Source organism: Triticum urartu, chromosome 2, assembly GCF_003073215.2.
Source record: "Triticum urartu cultivar G1812 chromosome 2, Tu2.1, whole genome shotgun sequence".
Taxonomy (NCBI): Eukaryota; Viridiplantae; Streptophyta; class Magnoliopsida; order Poales; family Poaceae; genus Triticum; species Triticum urartu.
The window spans coordinates 302261131-302282439 of NC_053023.1; positions in this window are offsets into that span (position 1 = coordinate 302261131).

Here is a 21309-nt window from a genome sequence, read left to right on the forward strand (position 1 = left end):
AGTTGAACTTTCTGGTTCGTTCTCTTGTTCGAGTTTTCCTGTGCGTTAGATGAGTACTTATTGTGTGCTTGCTTGTTTGTCTGCGATAGATTGACCAGAGTGTGACGACTAGGTCCATCAAGAGTTTTGAGTGCGAATCATCTTCATCAACATTGCAAGCAAGTTCACACTTTGATCATACCTTTTCTACAACCCAGTTTTATTGCATTAGATCAATCCTCACACATTGCATGATTAGGATCTAATTAAATTGTGGGATGGGAAGTAGATGAGGTAGTACCTATTACCTGGTTACCATGAAACCTTTGGGAGTTACTTCTACGTTTGCTTATTATGCCATGCTATGCTAGTAGACGTGGATTGGGTGAGTGATATCCATGACAGATGTGAGTTTGATAATTTTTAATGGTTTATCTAAGGTGGCAACTTAAACACACATCTGGGTGGATTGAGGCACCTAATGTCTATCAGGACTTGCCTGTTTTTTTTGGACCGCCACCAACGACCTGAACAACAATAGTATGATTATCCCCTCATGTTTCTCTCTGTTTTTTTCATTGCAAGAGCAGCAAATTTAGATTGAAAATACATCACATGAGCATTAGTACTGTGCTATACATACAACATAAGGATGCTGATTTTAGTTTGAAAGTAGCAAACTAATTTTCCCTTGCTTGTTGTTTTATCAGTAGCTACTTTCATGTTATTCCACATCTGCAATAATAAGATGGTTCAAGCAAATAATAAGATAGAAAACCCACGCAAATTTCAAAACTGAATCTGATGAACATGAATGCCGTTCATATACTTCAGTTCAGTTCAATTTGTTCCCTGCTCATGTGCTTATATAATCGCAAAGCTGCTGTCTCGAGCTCCTTGGCTTAAGATGGTGTCTTCTTAGTGATGTTGCTCCAAAACATTTTGGCTGCTTCACACTGAACCTCAAACCAAAGGGAAATTAAACAAAAAACACACCGAATGGAACTTAAGCAGAAACACACAGGAGCTTTAATTGAGTGAATCATTCAAATTAAACCATCTATAAAAATTAATATATGGCTGCAACCATTCAACTGAAACTCCTAAAGTAAAATTGCATGACAAGTATCATACACTGAATCAAGTAAAGAATCAAGCAAGTATCTTGAATATGATATGTAGCGTGAGGTATGTAGAATAACACATTCGTGGAGATCAGTAGCATAAAGGTATGCTATGTTCTTCAGCATAAGTCAAACAATCTGGTTGTTAGTACCTTCTGCGTTTAACTAAGGATTCCCCCGTGCATCTAGATTGCTTGGACCTGCCCCAGGAGTGTCAAACAAACGCCTTGGGTCATAGGTCTATGGTAGGCGATTCTAGTACCTTCTCTGGAATACGGCATTAGATGCGTCCTGATGCAAACTTGGGCGCCAAGCCTCCACCTTGACACGCTCCGCCTCTGCGTCAATCTGAGCCTCCAGCGTAGCTGTTTGGTTGTTTTCAGCTATGACATCCTCCTGGGCCTTGGTTATCTCCTCACGAATCCTTGCAAACTCTGTGTTGCACTCTGCCTGATTTGCCGCAGTAAACTCTGTTGCCAACAAAGCTGTCAAGGTACTGATACGTCTCCGTTGTATCTATAATTTTTGATTGTTCCATGCCAATATTCTACAACTTTCATATACTTTTGGCAACTTTTTATATTATTTTTGGTACTAACATATTGATCCAGTGCCCAGTGCCAGTTCTTGTCTATTGCATATTTTATGTTTCGCAGAATATCCATATCAAACGGAATCCAAACGGGATAAAAACGGACGGAGCTTATTTTTGGAATATTTGGAAAATTCTGGAAGAAAAATCCACGCGATACGGTGCCCGAGGTGGCCATGAGGCAGGGGGCGCGCCTGCCCCCTGGGCACGTCCCTGACCCTCGTGGGCCACCTGTAAGGCGCTTGATGCCCTTCTTCGGCCGCAAGAAAGCTAATTTTTGGTAAAAAAAATCACGGCGAAGGTTTCCGGCCAATCGGAGTTACGGATCCCCATATATATATATACGAAACGGTGAAAGGGCGGAAAAAGAGAACGCAGAACCAGAGAGAGACAGAGAGACAGATCCAATCTCGGAGGGGCTCTCGTCCCTCCCATGCCATGGAGGCCAAGGACCAGAGGGGAAACCCTTCTCCCATCTAGGGAGGAGGTTAAGGAAGAAGAAGACGAAGGGGCCCCCTCTCCCCTTCTCTTCCGGTGGCGCAGGAACACTGCCGTGGCCATCATCATCATCACCGCGATCTACAGCAACACCAACGCCATCTTCACCAACACTGTCGGTGCTTTATGCTTCATATTATTATCCGATGATGTGTTGCCACCCTATGATGTCTGAGTAGATTTTCGTTGTCCTATCGGTGGTTGATGAATTGCTATGATTGATTTAATTTGCTTGTGGTTATGTTGTTGTCCTTTGGTGCCCATCATATGAGCGCGCGCGTGGATCACACCATAGGGTTAGTTGTATGTTGATAGGACTATGTATTGGAGGGCAAGAGTGACATAAGCTTCAACCTAGCATAGAAATTGATGCATACGGGATTGAAGGGGGGCCAATATATTTTAATGCTATGGTTGGGTTTTACCTTGATGAACGTTAGTAGTTGCGGATGCTTGCTAATAGTTCCAATCATAAGTGCATATAATTTCCCAACATAATACTTGCTATCGGTCTAGTAAAGTAGTCAATTGCTTAGGGGAAATTTCCCAACTCCTACCACCACTTTTCCACACTCGCTATATGTACTTTATTGCTTCTTTACTTACAACAGCACCTACCTTTTATTTACTTGCTCTTTATTATCTTGCAAAGATATCCAACAACACCTAGAAAGTACTTCTAGTTTCATACTTGTTCTAAGCGAATGTCAAGCGTGCGTAGAGTTGTATCGGTAGTCGATAGAACTTGAGGGAATATTTGTTCTACCTTTAGCTCCTCGTTGGGTTCGACACTCTTACTTATCGAAAACTGCTGCGATCCCCTATACTTGTGGGTTATCAAGAACTTTTTCTGGCGCCGTTGCTGGGGAGCAATAGCGTGGGGTGAATATTCTCGTGTGTGCTTGTCTGCTTTATCACCAAATAATTTTTATTTGCTGTTCTTAGTTGTTTTCTATCTTTAGTTATGGGTAGGCAACGCAAAATACCAAAAAAATAGTTGTACCTACTAAACTAAAGGTTGATGAACCGCTCAAAATCTATCACACTACTGAAGCTTATTACTTGGATCATCTTCGATCCCTATGTGCTCGTGCTGAAACCCCAACTAGCTTAGTTGAGGGCAAATCTTTAGATGAGCATGCTTGTTATGTGCGACTTCGAATATCTGAAAAAGGGAAAATTTTACTCGGTCAAATTCATAATTTGCAATGCTATGCTTGGAATTTATGCGAAATATATGATATTACTTGTTGTTCTAAAAACCCTAAGAAACACCTTCCCTATCAATGTGAGTTTAGTGATAATGGAATCGTATCTCTGTATGCTAAGGGTGTTTATAGTTACTATGATGTTCAACAAATTTAGGAATTTGTTGCTTTTAAGGGTGCTTATGAAAGTGCTTCTTTGATTGAAACGTATGATGCTACTCTTTATAAATCTAAATTTTTTGCCATACTTAAATATTGCTATGATAATTATGTTCTAATGCCTATGTTGAACCATATATTGAGGACTACCCCGCTGTCCAAGAAGAGACTAATATTTTGCAGGAGTCTATGGAAGAAGAAATTGATGAAACTGTGAGCTCATTGGATGAAACAGATGAGGAGGAGAGCGAAGAACAAAAGGAGGAAGAGAGGATTAGCTACACGTGCCCACCTTCTAATGAGAGTAACTCTTCAACTCATACATTGTTTAATTTCCCTTCATGCTTACCGAAGGATGATTGCTATGATGATTGTTATGATCCCGTTGATTCTCTTGCAAAAATCCCTTTTTGATGATGCTTTCTACGCTTGTGGCCAAGTTGCCAATACGAAATATGCTTATGGAGATGAACTTTCTATAGTTCCTTATGTTAAACATGAAATTGTTGCTATTGCACCCACGCATGATAGTCCTATTATCTTTTGGAATTCTCCCGACTACACTATATCGGAGAAGTTTGCACTTATTAAGGATTATATTGATGGGTTGCCTTTTACCTTTACACATCATGATTTTGTTAGATATAATATGCATGTGCTTGCTTCTCCTACTTGCAATTATTATGTGAGAGGAACTATATCTCCACCTCTCTATGTTTCCCACACGATAAAATTGCAAGAAACTGTTTATACTATGCATTGGCCTTTACTTTGTGTGCATGAATTGTTCTTATGACAAGCCGATGCATAGGAAGAGAGTTAGACTTCGTTGTTGCATGATATATGTTACTTTGTGCTCACTACTAAATTATAAATTGGTTTTGATATACCTTGGGATTTGGTTGGATTCACTACTTGAGCACTATATGCCTAGCTTAATGGCTTTAAAGAAATCGCTGCATGGGAGACAAGCCAGAAGTTTTAGAGAGTCATTTATTTCTGTTGAGTGCTTTCATATAGTTTAAAAACAACAAAAATAAAGAGGTGAACCCAAAACTTTTTCAAAAAAGGAAAGTGAAAGTGAGAAAGACAAGCATTGTTGAAGTGGGAGAGCTCCTTGAACTTTGTTCATGCTCACGACAACTTTGTGAATCTTGATTACAGAAACTTTTCAATAAAAATAATTATCCCCTTGTACAATTCCATTGTATTATAAAAATAATGTGACAAGGTTTGCCTTTAGGATGTTTACATTTGCTTGATGGTTTGTACGGTGCAGGACAGAAACTTTGGCTGTGGTGCGTGATTTTACATTTTTAGCTGGAACTTCAAATCGTTCTGATTCTTTTTGCACTGTCTTTCTACACAAATTGTTTATTTTTCCTAATTGTGGTAGAATTTTTCAAGTAATAGAAGTGTGGTGAATGTTCAGATTATTACAGACTGTTCTGTTTTAGACAGATTCTGTTTTTGATGCATAGTTTACTTGTTTTGATGAAACTATCGATTTGTATTAGTGGACTAAGCCATGGAAAAGCTATGTTACAGTAAACACAATGCAAAAACAAAATATGAACTAGTTTGCAACAGTACTTAGAGTAGTGATTTTCTTTATTATACTAACGGATCTTACCGAGTTTTCTATTGAAGTTTTGTGTGGATGAAGTGGTCGATGATCTTACCGAGCTTGGGGATGCCCCAGAAGTCATCCCCTCTTTCTTCAACAAGTATAGGTATGTTTTCGGATTCGTTTCTTTCATGCGATATGTGCAAACTTGGAGCGTCTTTTGCATTTAGTTTTCATCTTTCTTTTATGCACCATGCTGGTATGAGATAGTCCTTGGTTGATTTATAGAAGGCTCTATGCACTTCACTTATATCTTTTGAGTATGGCTTTATATAATCCTTCATGTGCTTCACTTATATCATTTGAAGTATGGATTGCCTGTTTCTCTTCACTTAGACAACCGCCATTTGTAGAATGCTCTTTTCTTCACTTATATTTGTTAGAGCATGGGAATATCTTTTTTAGAAATAATTAAACTCTCTTGCTTCACTTATATCTATTTAGAGAGATGACAGGAATTGGTCATTCACATGGTTAGTCATAAAATCCTACATAAAACACGTAGATCACTGAATATGATATGTTTGATTCCTTGAAATAGTTTTGCGATATAAAGATGGTGATATTAGAGTTATGCTAGTGGGTAGTTGTGGATTAGTATAAATACTTGTGTTGAGGTTTGTGATTCCCGTAGCATGCACGTATGGTGAACCGTGATGTAATGAAGTTGAAGCATGAGGTATTTATTGATTGTCTCCCTTATGAGTGGCGGTCGGGGACGAGCCATGGTCCTTTCCTACCAATCTATCCCCCTGGGGGCATCCGTAGTAGTACTTTGCTTCGAGGGCTAATAAACTTTTGCAATAAGTATGTGATTTGTTTATGACTAATGTTGAGTCCATGGATTATACGCACTCTCACCCTTCCATCATTGCTAGCCTCTCTAGTATCGCGCAACTTTCGCCGGTACCATAAACCCACCATATACCTTCTCCTCAAAACAGCGACCACCGTGATCTACACCAACACCTCCGCCATCTTGACCAACATCTACATCACCTTCCCCCTCTATCTACAGTGGTCCACTCTCCCGCAACCCGCTATACCCTCTACTTGAACATGGTGTTTTATGCATCATATTATTATCCAATGATGTGTTGCCATCCTATGATGTCTGAGTAGATTTTCGTTACCCTATAGGTGGTTGATGAATTGCTAAGATTGATTTAATTTTCTTGTGGTTATGTTGCTTTCCTTTGGTGCCCATCAGATGAGCGCGCGCGTGGATCACACCATAGGGTTAGTTGTATGTTGATAGGACTATGTATTGGAGGGCAAGAGTGACAGAAGCTTCAACCTAGCATAGAAATTGATGCTTATGGGGTTGAAGGGGGACTAATATATGTTAATGCTATGGTTGGGTTTTACCTTAATGAACGTTAGTAGTTGCGGATGCTTGCTAATAGTTCCAATCATAAGTGCATAGAATTCCAAGTCAGGTATGACATGCTAGCAGTGGCCTCTCCCACATAATACTTGCTATCGGTCTAGTAAAGTAGTCAATTGCTTAGGGGAAATTTCCCAACTCCTACCACCGCTTTTCCACACTCGCTATATTTACTTTATTGCTTCTTTACTTACAACAGCACCTACCTTTTATTTAGTTGCTCTTTATTATCTTGCAACCCTATCCAATAACACCTACAAAGTACTTCTAGTTTCATACTTGTTCTAAGCGAACGTCAAGCGTGCGTAGAGTTGTATCGGTAGTCGATAGAACTTGAGGGAATATTTGTTCTACCTTTAGCTCCTCGTTGGGTTCCACACTCCTACTTATCGAAAACTGTTGCGATCCCCTATACTTGTGGGTTATCAGGTACACACGAGATCCAGCAGTACTTGAGCCTGCAGCCTGCCTGACCCGGATACACAAACCATAACGCGGCTGGCTCATAGGCTTTTGCAGCCACCGTTTAAGAATTAAGTGTCGGCCCTATGCCAGCCATGAAGATAGCAGCCCTGCACGGTGGCTCAGAATACTGTTGCCATTAGAATAGCCCCCAAGCCCGCCATCTTGAAGCTGATAGATTGACTACATCTCTCTTGTCGATGAATCATCACCTGAGTAGATGAGAGTTTCTCCTCTAGAGTCAGAATCTTCCGCAAGCTACATGCCTTGCCCGAAACCAACTAAAACGCACTTCTGGCCGGGTTGAACCCGGGCGGGTTTCACGTGCCGAGCCGACTCGATGATGTCGGTGCAGATGTCTGGCTCACGATCTAATTTTGCAATCTTGCCGATGAAGACATGAATTCCGCTGAAGGGGACACCGTACCTGTACTCGATTGAGTCGGCCTCGGGGCCCCAGTAGCGTCGTCGATGTAGAGCTTGCCGCGGTGACTATTGGTCATCTTGCCAACAGCATATCCGTCTATCCCTGGGATAGAGCCCTTCAAGAACACGAAACCACCATGCACTGGCCCCATGGTGGGCGCGCAGTGTCATTGGGTTAACACGGCAGACGCCCTAGTGACGGGACTTAGGTGCGAGGCCATGACTACGGTGATTAGCTTAAAGGGGTTGAGCGGGACGTGAGACACGAGTTTACCCAGGTTCGGCCCCTCACGATCGAGGTAAAAGCCTACTTCCTGCTTTGTGCTGTATTGCTTGAGTATTGATTACAAGGGATCAGATTCTCTTAACCTAGCTATCAATTGATTGTAACTTAAGTTCACCTGTCCCAGGGACTCACCTTTATATACACAGGTCGAGGCCCTGGGCTTGGAAGAGACCTGGTCGGGTTATACTTCGTAACTGATCCTGGATCTAAGTCGCCTTGCCTCCTTTGGCAAGTCGCCATCAGGCGGTTTACACTTCCAGGTCATGCACCGTCTTCTGGCCTTAGAGATAGGACTGCAAGTCGAAGTTGAGCTACAAAATGCCTTTATGCTTGAACTTAGGACTGAAGAAGTCGGACTGATTCAGACAACGAATTCTGTGAGCTTGTCTGACTGCTAGTGTGAAGTAACTTGTACACTGCATCAAGACATGACTTTGGGGTTGTCTCGCTATCCTCAAGATGTTTTGCCTTCTTTGCTGCAATGTATGTTTGGTTTGTCTCACATCCTTCAGCAGACTTGTGCGTGCCATCAGGCATAGCACCCTAAAACAAGCAGCGAGACGATAGGTTTTGTACGTGTATAAACAAAGATGGTACCTGTGCTTCAATTCCTTCCAATTTCAAATTAGAAAATAAAGAGTTAGTTCTATCAATAGCATAATTTGGCATTGTTCATAATGCGGGAACTTCACCACACTACTGCATTACCATGTCAACAAAACAAGCATAGATGAAGGGCAAAGATAATCATTGTATCTATTTTGGTTAATGTGCATGGCATGTTGTTCATATCATCGGCCACATCAGTATGATAAAACAGGAGATGACAAGGTGCAAACATGGGCTGCTTCACCACACACTATATTATAGATCCACAAAAACAAGCATACATATATGGAGTATTGAGTAATGTGCAAGGTATGAATAAGGAATTTAGTTTTTCAACTAAAACTTGGACCTTACAGTTGTTGCGAGCATGCATTATGATAGAAACAACAAACTAAACAACTGTTGATGATAGGGAGTATGAGAAAATTAAACAACACTTGAGGACAAAGGCTTTAGAAGGACTGACTTACATTAACAGTTAACACCTTCTTTATAATGTGCTTCTACATGTCAAGGGAAGCATAACTCAAGAATTTCAGCACATAATCTTCTTCATAAGCATTGCGTGTAATCTATGTTTTGTAGAGAGTAATTATAGATATGATAATACTGGAAGGGATAAAGGATAGTGAAGATAAGATGCAGAGTGATGCTACATAATCAACTACCAATCCCTGTAAGTACAAGCGTTATAGGACAAAATGTACTGTCGGTGCAACAAACCCAGAGTCAGATGCCCAAACCGTGCACAGGCCTAAGAGCAAGGTTGCGACATCCAAGACCAGACCAATCAGAAGAGATTAGCTCTTTGAGGAATCAGAGAGCGGATCGAGAAGACCAAGACAAGCCAAAAGAGCAAGATACCCCTAAGGTAAAGGCTCCCTTGCCGGGCATGCGAGACTAGAAAGGTGGAGGTTTCTCTAGAGACAAGTCTCAAGACTGCCCTGGCAAGCTTGCCGGGGAAGCCAGGGGCGGACTACCCCGCCAAAACGCTCCAGCGCTCCACCTCACAGCAAAGCTAGTCATCGCTCGATGTGGTGTCGAGCCCCTAAGTGACTAAGTGGCTGTTTTTTGACACATGCTAACCACTTCCAAAAGAAATCACCTCCAAATGACACCGATCCAGAGACGTGTCAAGCATACAGACAAGAAGGTGGCCAAACTTCCCGGCAAGGCTTGCCGGGCATAACATGATGTGAAACGAAGCAACACATTTAATGCGCTCTGCCATGTCTGCAGAGTTAGATATGATAGCACTGTTTGCTATCTAATCAGTACACAATGACTAATTTGTCATCATAGTGACCCCTTGATCTATAAAAGAAGGGCTGAGGCAGTCCTGGACTAAGGGGTCCTTGGGTGTCCGGGCTATGTAACATGGGCCGGACTGATGGGCTATGAAGATACAAGACAGAAGACTTCCTCCCGTGTCCGGATGGGACTCTCCTTTGCGTGCATGGCAAGCATGGCATTCGTATATGTAGATTCCTTCCTTTCTAAACCAACTCTGTACAACTCTAGGCCCCTCCGATGTCTATATAAACTGGAGGGTTTAGTCCGTAGAGGAAACCATAGTCATACAGGCTAGACTTCTAGGGTTTAGCCACAACGATCTCGTGGTAGATCAAATGTTGTAATCCTCATACTCATCAATATCAATCAAGTAGGACGTAGGGTATTACCTCCATCAATAGGGCCTGAACCTGGCTAAAACATCGTGTCCCCTGCCTCCTGTTACCATCGACCTTAGACGCACAGTTCGGGGCCCCCTACCCGAGATCCGCCGGTTTTGACACCGATATTGGTGCTTTCATTGAGGGTTCCACTGCGTCGTCGCTAGAAGGTTCGATGGCTCCATCAGTCATCTACAACATTGCTGCCCTAGGGGAGGTTTTCCTCCCTGGTCAGATCGTCGTGTTTGGCGGCTTCGCACTATGGGCCAACTAGCTTGGCCATCTAGAGCAGATCGACAGCTACGTACCAGGTAATCAGATTAGTTTTGGAAACTTGGATTATGTCCCTGACATCCGAGGAGACTTGATCTTCCAAGGATTCACGACCCCAACCTCCGCACTGGCCTTAGAGCCGGAGCGCGTCGCCAGGTCCGAAGACGGCATTTCTAAACCTACTAGACTATCTGTTGCTACTAAGCCCAGTATGGGCTAGCCAGAGGAAGCAGTGTCGCTGGCAACCATCACAAAGCCGGACTCTTCCGCAGACACTAGCTTCAAACTCTCGGAGTCAGCATAGTGTGAGCTCGGCCAAGGAATCCCCTTCCCGTTGTAATCCATGGATTCTCTTCTCCCTGGCCAAACCTCGCCTTTAAGCGAGGCTCTGGACTTGATGCGATCCCTCATCATTACGAGGGAGCAATGTCCGAACTACGCCCAGCCTGGACTAGGGGCTTAGAACGGGGAATTTTACATCCCACCCACCACCCACTTCATCTCCACTATCGAGGACTTAACAGACATGCTCGATTATGACTCCGAAGACACCGACGGTATGGACGATGATGCCGGAGAAGAGTAGGCCCAAAACCCGCCGTTTGCCGGACGCTGGACGGCCATCTCTTCATATGACGTCTACATGGTGGATAAACCCAAGGAGGGTGACAACGATAATGAGAAAAATACAGTAGAGGATAAACCTCCCGGGATACAACCAAAACGCCGACGGCACCGCTCTAAATCACGCCACAGCAAAGATAGCAATACTGGCACGAGAGACAACAATACTCCGGACGATGCCGAAGACCAAGAAAACCACGTCCAGCAAAACTCTGAACAAGACGATTGGGAGGATGGGCAAGTTAGCCTTGATGAAAAGGCCGCAAACAAAGACTCGGAGGACAGTAATTAACATCCACTCTCCGACGATGAGGTGAGCCTCGGCAATGAATACTTTATCGTGCCTAAGGAACCTCTCGAGCAGGAGCGCTTTAAGCAACAGTTAATAGCCACTGTAAGGAGTCTGAAAAAGAAACAACAGCAACTTCAAGCTGACCAAGATCTACTCAACGACAGATGGACTAATGTCCTGGCAGCCGAGGAATACGACATCGAGCGCCCAATAAAAAGTTACCCAAAGCATAAAACGCTACACCAATTTGACGACGTGGCCCTCGAATCCGTGCCATCAACGCATAATGCGGCTGACCGACCACCTCGTGGCCGGGACAAAACGGCAACTGAAAGCGAACACCAGCCCATACTACCTCGCCGTAAAGGTATAGACATAACAGCTCGGGGACACACATATGACCTGTGGCAGGTGATACGTCTCCAATGTATCTATACTTTTTGATTTCTCCATGCTATATTATCTACTCTTTTGGACGTTATTGGGATTTATTATCCACTTTTATATTATTTTTGGGAATAACCTATTAACCGGAGGCCTAGCCTAGAATTGCTGTTTTTTTGCCTATTTTAGGGTTTCGAAGAAAAGGAATATCAAACAGAGTCCAAACGGAATGAAACCTTCGGGAACATGATTTTCTCAACGAACAAGACCCGGGAGACTTGGACCCTACATCAAGAAAGAAAAGAGGAGGCCACGAGGTAGGGGGGCGCGTCTACCCCACCCCCCCCCCAGTGCGCCCCCCCCCCCCGTGGGCCCCCCCTTGCTCCCCCCACGTACCCCTTCCTCCTATATATACCTACGTACCCCCAAACGATCAGATACGGAGCGAAAACCCTAATTCCATCACCGTAACTGTCTGTATCCACGAGATCCCATCTTGGGCCAGTTTGGGAGCTCCGTTGGAGGGGGCATCGATCTTGGGGCCTGTTCGGATGAAGTGTGAGTAGTTTACCTCAGACCTACGGGCCATAGTTATTAGCTAGATGGTTTCTTCTCTCTTTTTGGATCTCAATACAATGTTCTCCCCCTCTCTTGTGGAGAACTATTCGATGTAATCTTCTTTTTGCGGTGTGTTTGTTGAGACCGATGAATTGCGGGTTTATAGTGAAGTCTATCTATGAATAATATTTGAATCTTCTCTGAATTCTTTTATGTATGATTTGTTATCTTTGCAAGTCTCTTCGAATTATCAGTTTGGTTTGGCCTACTAGATTGATCTTTCTTGCAATGGGAGAAGTGCTTAGCTTTGGGTTCAATCTTGCGGTGTCCTTTCCCAGTGACAGTAGGGGCAGCAAGGCGCGTATTGTATTGTTGCCATCGAGGATAACAAGATGGGGTTTTCTTCATATTGCATGAGTCTATCCCTCTACATCATGTCATCTTGCTTAAGGTGTTACTCTGTTTTTAACTTAATACTCTAGATGCATGCTGGATAGCGGTCGATGAGTGGAGTAATAGTAGTAGATGCAGACAGGAGTCGGTGTACTTGTCTCGGACGTGATGCCTATATACATGATCATACCTAGATACTCTCATAACTATGCTCAATTCTGTCAATTGCTCAACAGTGATTTGTTCACCCACCGTAGAATACTTATGCTCTCGAGAGAAGTCACTAGTGAAACCTATGGCCCTCGGGTCTATCTTCATCATATTAATCTCCTACTACTTAGTTATTTCCTTTGCTATTTACTTTGCCTTTATTTTACTTTGCATATTTATCATAAAAATACCAAAAATATTATCTTATCATATCTATCAAATCTCACTCTCATAAGTGTCCTTATAGGGATTGACAACCCCTATTTGCGTTGGTTGCGAGGATTTATTTGTTTTGTGCAGGTACGAGGGACTCGCGCATAGCCTCCTACTGGATTGATACCTTGGTTCTCAAAAACTGAGGGATATACTTACGCTACTTTGCTGCATCATCCCTCCTCTTTAGGGAAAACCAACACAGTGCTCAAGAGGTAGCAAGAAGGATTTCTGGCGCCGTTGCCGGGGAGGTCTACGCAAAAGTCAACATACCAAGTACCCATCACATACCCTTATCTCCCTCTTTACATTATTTGCCATGTGCCTCTCATTTTCCTCTCCCCCACTTCACCCTTCCCATTTTATTCGCCCTCTCTCTCTCTATCCTCCCTCTCTTTTTATATTTGCCTCTTTTTGCCCGCTTACTTTTTGTTTGCTTGTGTGTTAGTTTGCTAGCTTGTCACGATGGCTCTTCCTAAATTTGGTGACCTTCACCTTAAAAGATTAGAAGAGATCGAAAGCAATGTCAGGAGTTTCATGGTCTTGCAATTTGAACATAATAGTTTCTTCACAAACGAGCTTAAAGAACAGAAAAGTTTTATGAGTTTTATGAATAAAGAGCTTGATGATATGTCTAAAGAATTCGATGGTTTAAGATCCCATATTGCTCATCTTGAGAAATTAACTGCTGAAATTTCAGATAGGCAGGCTACGTTAGTTAATAAGATGGCCGCTAAACCTGATTGCTATGAAAATAAGTATGAAGATCTAAAAGTTATTGATGTGTCCCCTATTAAATCTTTGTTTTGCAATATGAATCTTGATAATTATGGGACTGAATATGATCCACCTTTACCTAGAAGGCGTTCCAAGAATTCGGAATTTGTTGATCTTGAAGCTAAATTTGATAAAAGTGGGATTGAAGAAATTAAAGCCCTATATGTTGCTAAATCCACTATTATGGATTTCCAGGAATTTAACTATGAAAATTGCTCTTTGATTGATTTTATTTCCTTGTTGCAATCCGTGCTAAATTCTCCTCACGCTTATAGTCAAAATAAAGCGTTTACTAAACATATCATTGATGCCTTGATGCAATCTTATGAAGAAAAACTTGAATTGGACGTTTCTATCCCTAGAAAACTTTATGATGAGTGGGAACCAACTATTAAAATTAAAATTAAAGATCATGAATGCTATGCTTTATGTGATTTGGGTGCTAGTGTTTCCACGATTCCAAAGACTTTGTGTGATTTGTTAGGTTTCCGTGATTTTGATGATTGCTCTCTAAACTTCCATGTTGCGGATTACACTATTAAGAAACCTATGGGAAGAATTCATGATGTTCTTATTGTTGCAAATAGGAATTATGTGCCCATAGATTTTTTTGTTCTTGACATAGATTGCAATCCTTCATGTCCTACTATTCTTGGTAGACCTTTCCTTAGAACCATTGGTGCAATTATTGATATGAAGGAAGGAAATATTAGATTCTAATTTCCACTAAGGAAAGTCATGGAACACTTTCCTAGAAATAAAATTAAATTACCTTATGAATCTATTATGAGAGCCACTTATGGATTGCCTACCAAAGATGACAATACCTAGATCTATTCTTGCTTATTATGCCTAGCTAGGGGTGTTAAACGATAGCGCTTGTTGGGAGCTAACCCAATTTTATTTTTATTCCTTGCTTTTTTCTCCTGTTTAGTAATAAATAATTTATCTAGCCTCTGTTTTTTTTGTTTAATTAGTGTTTGTGCCAAGTAGAACAGTTGGGAAGACTCGGGGAAAGTCTTGTTGAACTTGATGTAAAAAACAGAAACTTTAGCGCTCACGAGAACTGCTATCATTTTTATTTGGAAAGTGATATTTAGTTAATTATTTTTGAAGATGATTAATAGATTAATTACTCACGTCCAGCAATTTATTTTAGAATTTTTGGGGTTCCAGATCTTGCGCTAGCTACAGATTACTACAGATTGTTCTGTTTTTGACAGATTCTGTTTTTCGTGTGTTGTTTGCTTATTTTGATTAATATGTGGCTAGTAAAATAGTTTATGAACCATAGAGAAGTTGGAATACAGTAGGTATAACACCAATATAAATAAATACTGAGTTCATTACAGTACCTTGAAGTGGTCTTTTATTTTCTTTCGCTAACGGAGCTCACGAGATTTTCTACTTCAAGTTTTGTGTTGTGAAGTTTTCAAGTTTTGGGTAAAGATTTGATGGATTATGGAACAAGGAGTGGCAAGAGCCTAAGCTTGGGGTATAATCTAAGGACACCTAAAATCCAAATCTTGGGGATGCCCCGGAAGGCATCCCCTCTTTCGTCTACTTCTATCGGTAACTTTACTTGGAGCTATATTTTTATTCGCCACATGATATGTGTTTTGCTTGGAGCGTCTTGTACTATTTGAGTCTTTGATTTTTAGTTTAACACAATCATCCTTGCTGTACACACCTTTTGAGAGAGCCATACGTGATTTGGAATTTGTTAGAATACTCTATGTGCTTCGCTTATATCTTTTGAGTTATATAGTTTTGCTCTAGTACTTCACTTATATCTTTTAGAGCACGGTGGTGGATTGGTTTTATAGAAACTATTGATCTCTCATGCTTCACTTAGATTATTTTGAGAGTCTTTATAGCATGGAAATTTTCTTAAAATCCTAATATGCTAGGTATTCAAAGTTAGTAAAATTTCCTTAAGAGTGTTTTGAATACTAAGAGAAGTTTGATGCTAGATGATTGTTTTGAGATATGGACGTAATAATATCAAAGTCGTGCTAGTTGAGTAGTTGTGAAATTGAGAAATACTTGTGTTGAAGTTTGCAAGTCCCGTAGCATGCACGTATGGTAAACGTTATGCAACAAATTTGAAACATGAGGTGTTATTTGATTGTCTTCTTATGAGTGGCAGTCGGGGACGAGCGATGGTCTTTTCCTACCAATCTATCCCCTAGGAGCATGTGTGTAGTACCGAGGTTTTTGATGACTTGTAGATTTTTGCAATAAGTATGTGAGTTATTTATGACTAATGTTGAGTCCATGGATTATATGCTCTCTCACCCTTCCATCCTTGCTAGCCTCTTCGGTACCGTGCATTGCCCTTTCTCACATTGAGAGTTGGTGCAAAGTTCGTCGGTGCATCCAAACCCCGTGATATGATACACTCTTTCACACATAAACCTCCTTATATCTTCCTCAAAAAAGCCACCATACCTACCTATTATGGCATTTCCATAGCCATTCCGAGATATATTGCCATGCAACTTTCCATCATTCCATTCATCATGACACATTCATTATTGTCATATTTCTTAGCATGATCATGTAGTTGACATAGTATTTGTGGCAAAGCCACCGTTCATAATTCTTTCATACATGTCACTCTTGGTCCATTGCATATCATGGTACACTGCCGAAGGCATTTGTGACGCCCTGAGTCCGACACGCCAGGTGTCTTCTAGTTATTCGCTGACGTTGCCATGTCATTTGCTTGCGTGTTGCATTTCATCATGTCACCTCTTACATTGCATCACGTTCATCTTTTATTATATTGCATTGTGCCATCCGTGTTTGTTGTCATGGTCACTGCACTTGCTTTGTTCTCTGCTTCATGATGTGATGTGCCTCTTATCATTTTATTGCATTTCTCATTATTGTTGCTTTTGCCTCAGATCATCTTTGTAGTGTGCATTTTTGTTGTGTGTTTGTCATCTTTGAGAACTCCTTCTCCCATCTTCTTTGCTATTCCATCTTGCCCTTCCATCTAAACCATCATCAAGTGCAACACCCCATGACTAGCTTCTTCCTTTCATTTCTCACACAATTATTGCAAGTGGCATTTTCCTGTCCTAGTAAAATGTTCACTTATTTTCTATAAATATTACATCATTCCTACTCTCTCTCTCTCTGTCAAATTTCATCTCAATTGAACTTGGTTTGGTTGGGGTAGAAAAATGCCTCAAGTTTGGAATCTAATTCAAACTTGGAATATTTTTCTTCCTCTAAAATGTCCAAACCATTTTTACAATTATGTGGATAAATCTAGGGTCATGGGGAGATTCTTATATCTCTCATGCCCCTCTCCTTTGTCCCTGAACTTGTCCTTCTATTTTCGGTGTGAGAATATGGGAAAAGTTAGCAGCAACACCAAGTAGAGCAGTAGCCCACTAGTGACAGTCCTTCCATGGGCTTCCTCCGGCCGAACAGGCACATCCATAGCCTCTCTGGAGCATCAGACCGGCCGGCCCATCCATCCCCCAAGGCCCACTTCTCCCGTAACCTAGCTCGACCGATCCCCATCTCTCTCCCTTCGCTCTCTCCCTCACGTCGTTATCCTCACGCAGGCGCAGATACCCCTCTCGAACCCTCTCCTCTCGATCCCCTCCTCCTCGTTCCTCCTCCCGCCGCCTCACACACCCTGCACAACATCGCCAGGGAGAGGAGCTCCCAAGCTCACGTGCGCCCCTCTCTTCCATCGCCCCCGCTGCCTCCATCCTCGCGTCGCCTCGCTCCCTTTCCTCCCGTCGCCGTCTTCAGCGGGAGCAAGAGCTTCCTGCTGTCGCTCTGGCCGGCGGAGTCCAAGCCGCCGAGCAGCAGCGCGCCCTCCTCATGTTCCCCTCTCCCTCCTCCTTCGTCAGCCTCGTCGCCGGCCGACCGAACTGGCAGGAGTTCCCTGCCGCATGCGTCCCTGACGAGCGCGTTGGCCAGCGCCCGACGCCATTGACCTCGAGCTCCCGTGTCCTACCTTGTCCGCACGCCTGTGACGAAGCTCCAGGAGCAGCCATGGCCGTGGATGCCGTCCGCCACCTCCAGCTCAAAGCTCTGGCGTGCCCAAGCCTCGGAGGCGACCGGATCGACTTCCCCAAGCCCCCGTCGATGGCCTACCCTATTTCTGCTGCGCCAAACGACAACGACCAGCACCATCCCCCTGCTTGTCCTGCTACTGCGCCTTCGTTCCGTCTCCTAGTGAAGGAGATGACAGCACCCAGCCCCGTTGACCGCTGCACGCGCAGGCCCAATGCACCCACCATGGCCTCCCCTCCTTGTGTGGGCTGCGCTCCTTTCCATGGCCAAGACCAGGACCCCGCGAACATCAAGTTCCTCCACGATGCCCGAACGACTACATGATGACCCTGTACAGGGGATTGCAAAACGCCAAGTACAATGACATGCCAAGTTCCTCTCCAAAACGTGTACGAATACACCCGGTGATGCGACAAGTACCTCTACCGGCGACCCTCAAAGAGTTCAGATTCGTCAAGTTCGACTACCGGGGCGTCAACCACTACTCCCACGACGTTGTGTGTACCCCTACCATCACCCCGAAGACATTGGAGTCATCAAGTACCTCTCTGATCGAACGCGAACCACTACTTCCGCTACTATCGAACCCATTCCGCTCCGAAAATGAATGCTTCGAAGGTATAACCGCCGGAACGACGCCCGTGGACAAAATGCATGTGTTGTATGAGTTGAACTCCGTGTTTGCACCATGCCCGTTTGTTTCATGCATATCCCCGTTTGCCATGCCGTTGACCCGTGGGAACCCGGTAACCAGGATCACCCCACCATCTTTTGCGCGCTCCCGCCACACTTCCGTTGCACCGTTATCTCCATGAGCTACCAGAACCATTATGTTGTTGTGGCAACATTTTTGGATTCGTTCCTGTGGCCCCTTTTCCTTCCGCCATGGCGACAAATGCTCCATATCATGTTCATATCAACATTTTCATAAAAATTGCATAAACTTGAACATGTCATCCGCATCATGATAATAACATTTAAAATGTTTAAAATTGTTGTATGCATTAAATTTCCAAATGCATATGAGGATTTACCGGAATTGTTGTTTGATGTTTCCAGCCTCGTTTAATATGCCTAGCTATGTATTTTACTCATGTTTCACCTCTTGCCATGTTAACCAACATTTAATTTTGTTGAGTACCTAATCGGGAGTGAAACTAAATAATAGAATGTGGTGTTTTGTCAATATGCTTCCCGATGCATATGGAGCTCCACTTAACTTGTAGTGTTGTTTGTGCAGTTTGCCATGCCATGCCTCATTTAAACCGGACATGCATCATACTTGTTTGTGCATCGTGCCATGCTTATGTGATGATTGTTTACTATGTTGCTTGCGTCTTTCCGATTTGCCTCTCTTGTTAGCTTCGGTTTCGTTCCAGAGTTGTGAGGATTCGTTCGAATACTTCCGGTTGTCATCTTCATGGACTCGTTCTTCTTCCTTGTGGGATCTTAGGAAAGATGACCATACCCTCGAAATCACTTCTATCTTTGCTTGCTAGTTACTCGCTCTATTGCTATGCCGTGATACCTACCAATTGCTATATCATGCCTCCCATATTACCATGTCAAGCCTCTAACCCTCCTTTGCTAGCAAACTGTTGTTTGGCTACATTACCGCTTTGCTCAGCCCCTCGTATAGCGTTGATAGTTGCAGGTGAAGATGAAGTTTGTTCCATGTTGGAACATGGACTATTGTTGGGATATCATTATTATATCTTGTTTACTTTAATGCATCTATATACTGGTAAAGGGTGGAAGGCTCGGCCTTATGCCTGGTGTTTTGTTCCACTCTTGCCGCCCTAGTTTCCGTCATACCGGTTTTATGTTCCTTGATTTTGCGTTCCTTACGTGGTCAGGTTATAATGGGAACCCCTTGACAGTTCGCCTTGAATAAACCTCCTCCAGCAAGGCCCAACCTTGGTTTTACCATTTGCCACCTAAGCCTTTTTCCCTTGGGTTCTGCAGACTCAAGGGTCATCATTATTTTAAACCCTCGGGCCAGTGCTCCTCTGAGTGTTGGTCCAAACTAGAGTCCTTTGTAGTGCCACCTCGGGGCAACTTGAGGTTTGGTTTTAGTTGTACGGAGCGCTCATCCGGTGTGCCCTGAGAACGAGATACGTGCGACTCCTATCGGGATTTGTCGGCACATCGGGCGGCTTTGCTGGTCTTGTTTTACCATTGTCGAAATGTCTTGTAACCGGGATTTCGAGTGTGATTGGGTCGTCCTAGGAGAAGGCATATCCTTCGTAGACCGTGAGAGCTTGTGATGGGCTAAGTTGGGACACCCCCGCTGGGTATAAACTTTCAAGAGCCGTGCCCGCAGTTATGGGCAGATGGGAATTTGTTAATGTCCGGTTGTAGAGAACTTGACACTCGACTTAATTAAAATGCATCAACAGCGTGTGTAGCCTTGATGGTCTCTTTCCGGTGGAGTCCGGGAAGTGAACACGGTTTTGGTGTGATGTTTGAACATAAGTAGTTTCAGGATCACTTCTTGATCACTTCTAGATCACGACCGTGCTTTGCTTCTCTTCTCGCTCTCATTTGCGTAAGTTAGCCACCATATATGCTAGTGCTTGCTGCAGATCCACCTCACTACCTTTTCCTACCCATAAGCTTAAATAGTATTGATCGTGAGGTTGTGAGATTGCTGAGTCCCTGTGACTCACAGATTACTTCAACAGTTGCAGGTGGTGATGATAAGCGTGTAGGTGACACAGCCGAGCTCAAGGAGGAGCTCAATGAAGATCATGTTCGTCGTGTTGTTTCATTTCCAGTTGATCAGTAGCGGAGCCCAGTCGGGGCGATCGGGGATCTAGCATTTGGGGTTGTCTTTCTTTATTTGGTTCCATAGTCGGACCTTGATTGTATTCTGGATGACGTAATGCTATATTTATGTATTGTGTGAAGTGGCGATTGTAAGCCAACTCTTTACCCCTTTCTTATTCAGTACATGGGATGTGTAAAGATTACCCCTCTTTCGACATGCCTACTATGTGGTTATGCCTCTAAGTCGTGCTCCGACATGTGGGAGATATAGCCGCATCGTGGGTGTTACAAGTTGGTAATCAGAGCCTTCCCCGACTTAGGAGCCCCCTGCTTGATTGAATCGCTGACGTTGTTGAGTCTAGAAAAATGTTTTGAGTCTTTTAGGATTATATATATCGGAGAGTAGGATTCTTTTTACTCCTCAGTCCCTTCGTTGCTCTGGTGAGGCCTCCTGACGTAGAGTCTTGACTATTCTCTCCTCAAATTTCACTAAATTTTTTTAGGATCATGTGGGTATTTTGGAATCGTTCTGATGGTTTTGTGATGACAACATTGTTCTTGGTGCCTCCTGACATTTAGGGGTTCTGGCAGTGTCCCGGGGAGTTGAGCTCCGAGGTGTTGTCGTCACAATTTTATCGTTGCAGTTCTGGAATACCTAAGTTCACCGACATCGAAAATCTCTTTTATGCAGTTGTTGGTGAAGATAACCTCGATGCCACCCAGTACTGGGGCGGGAGTTTGGGAG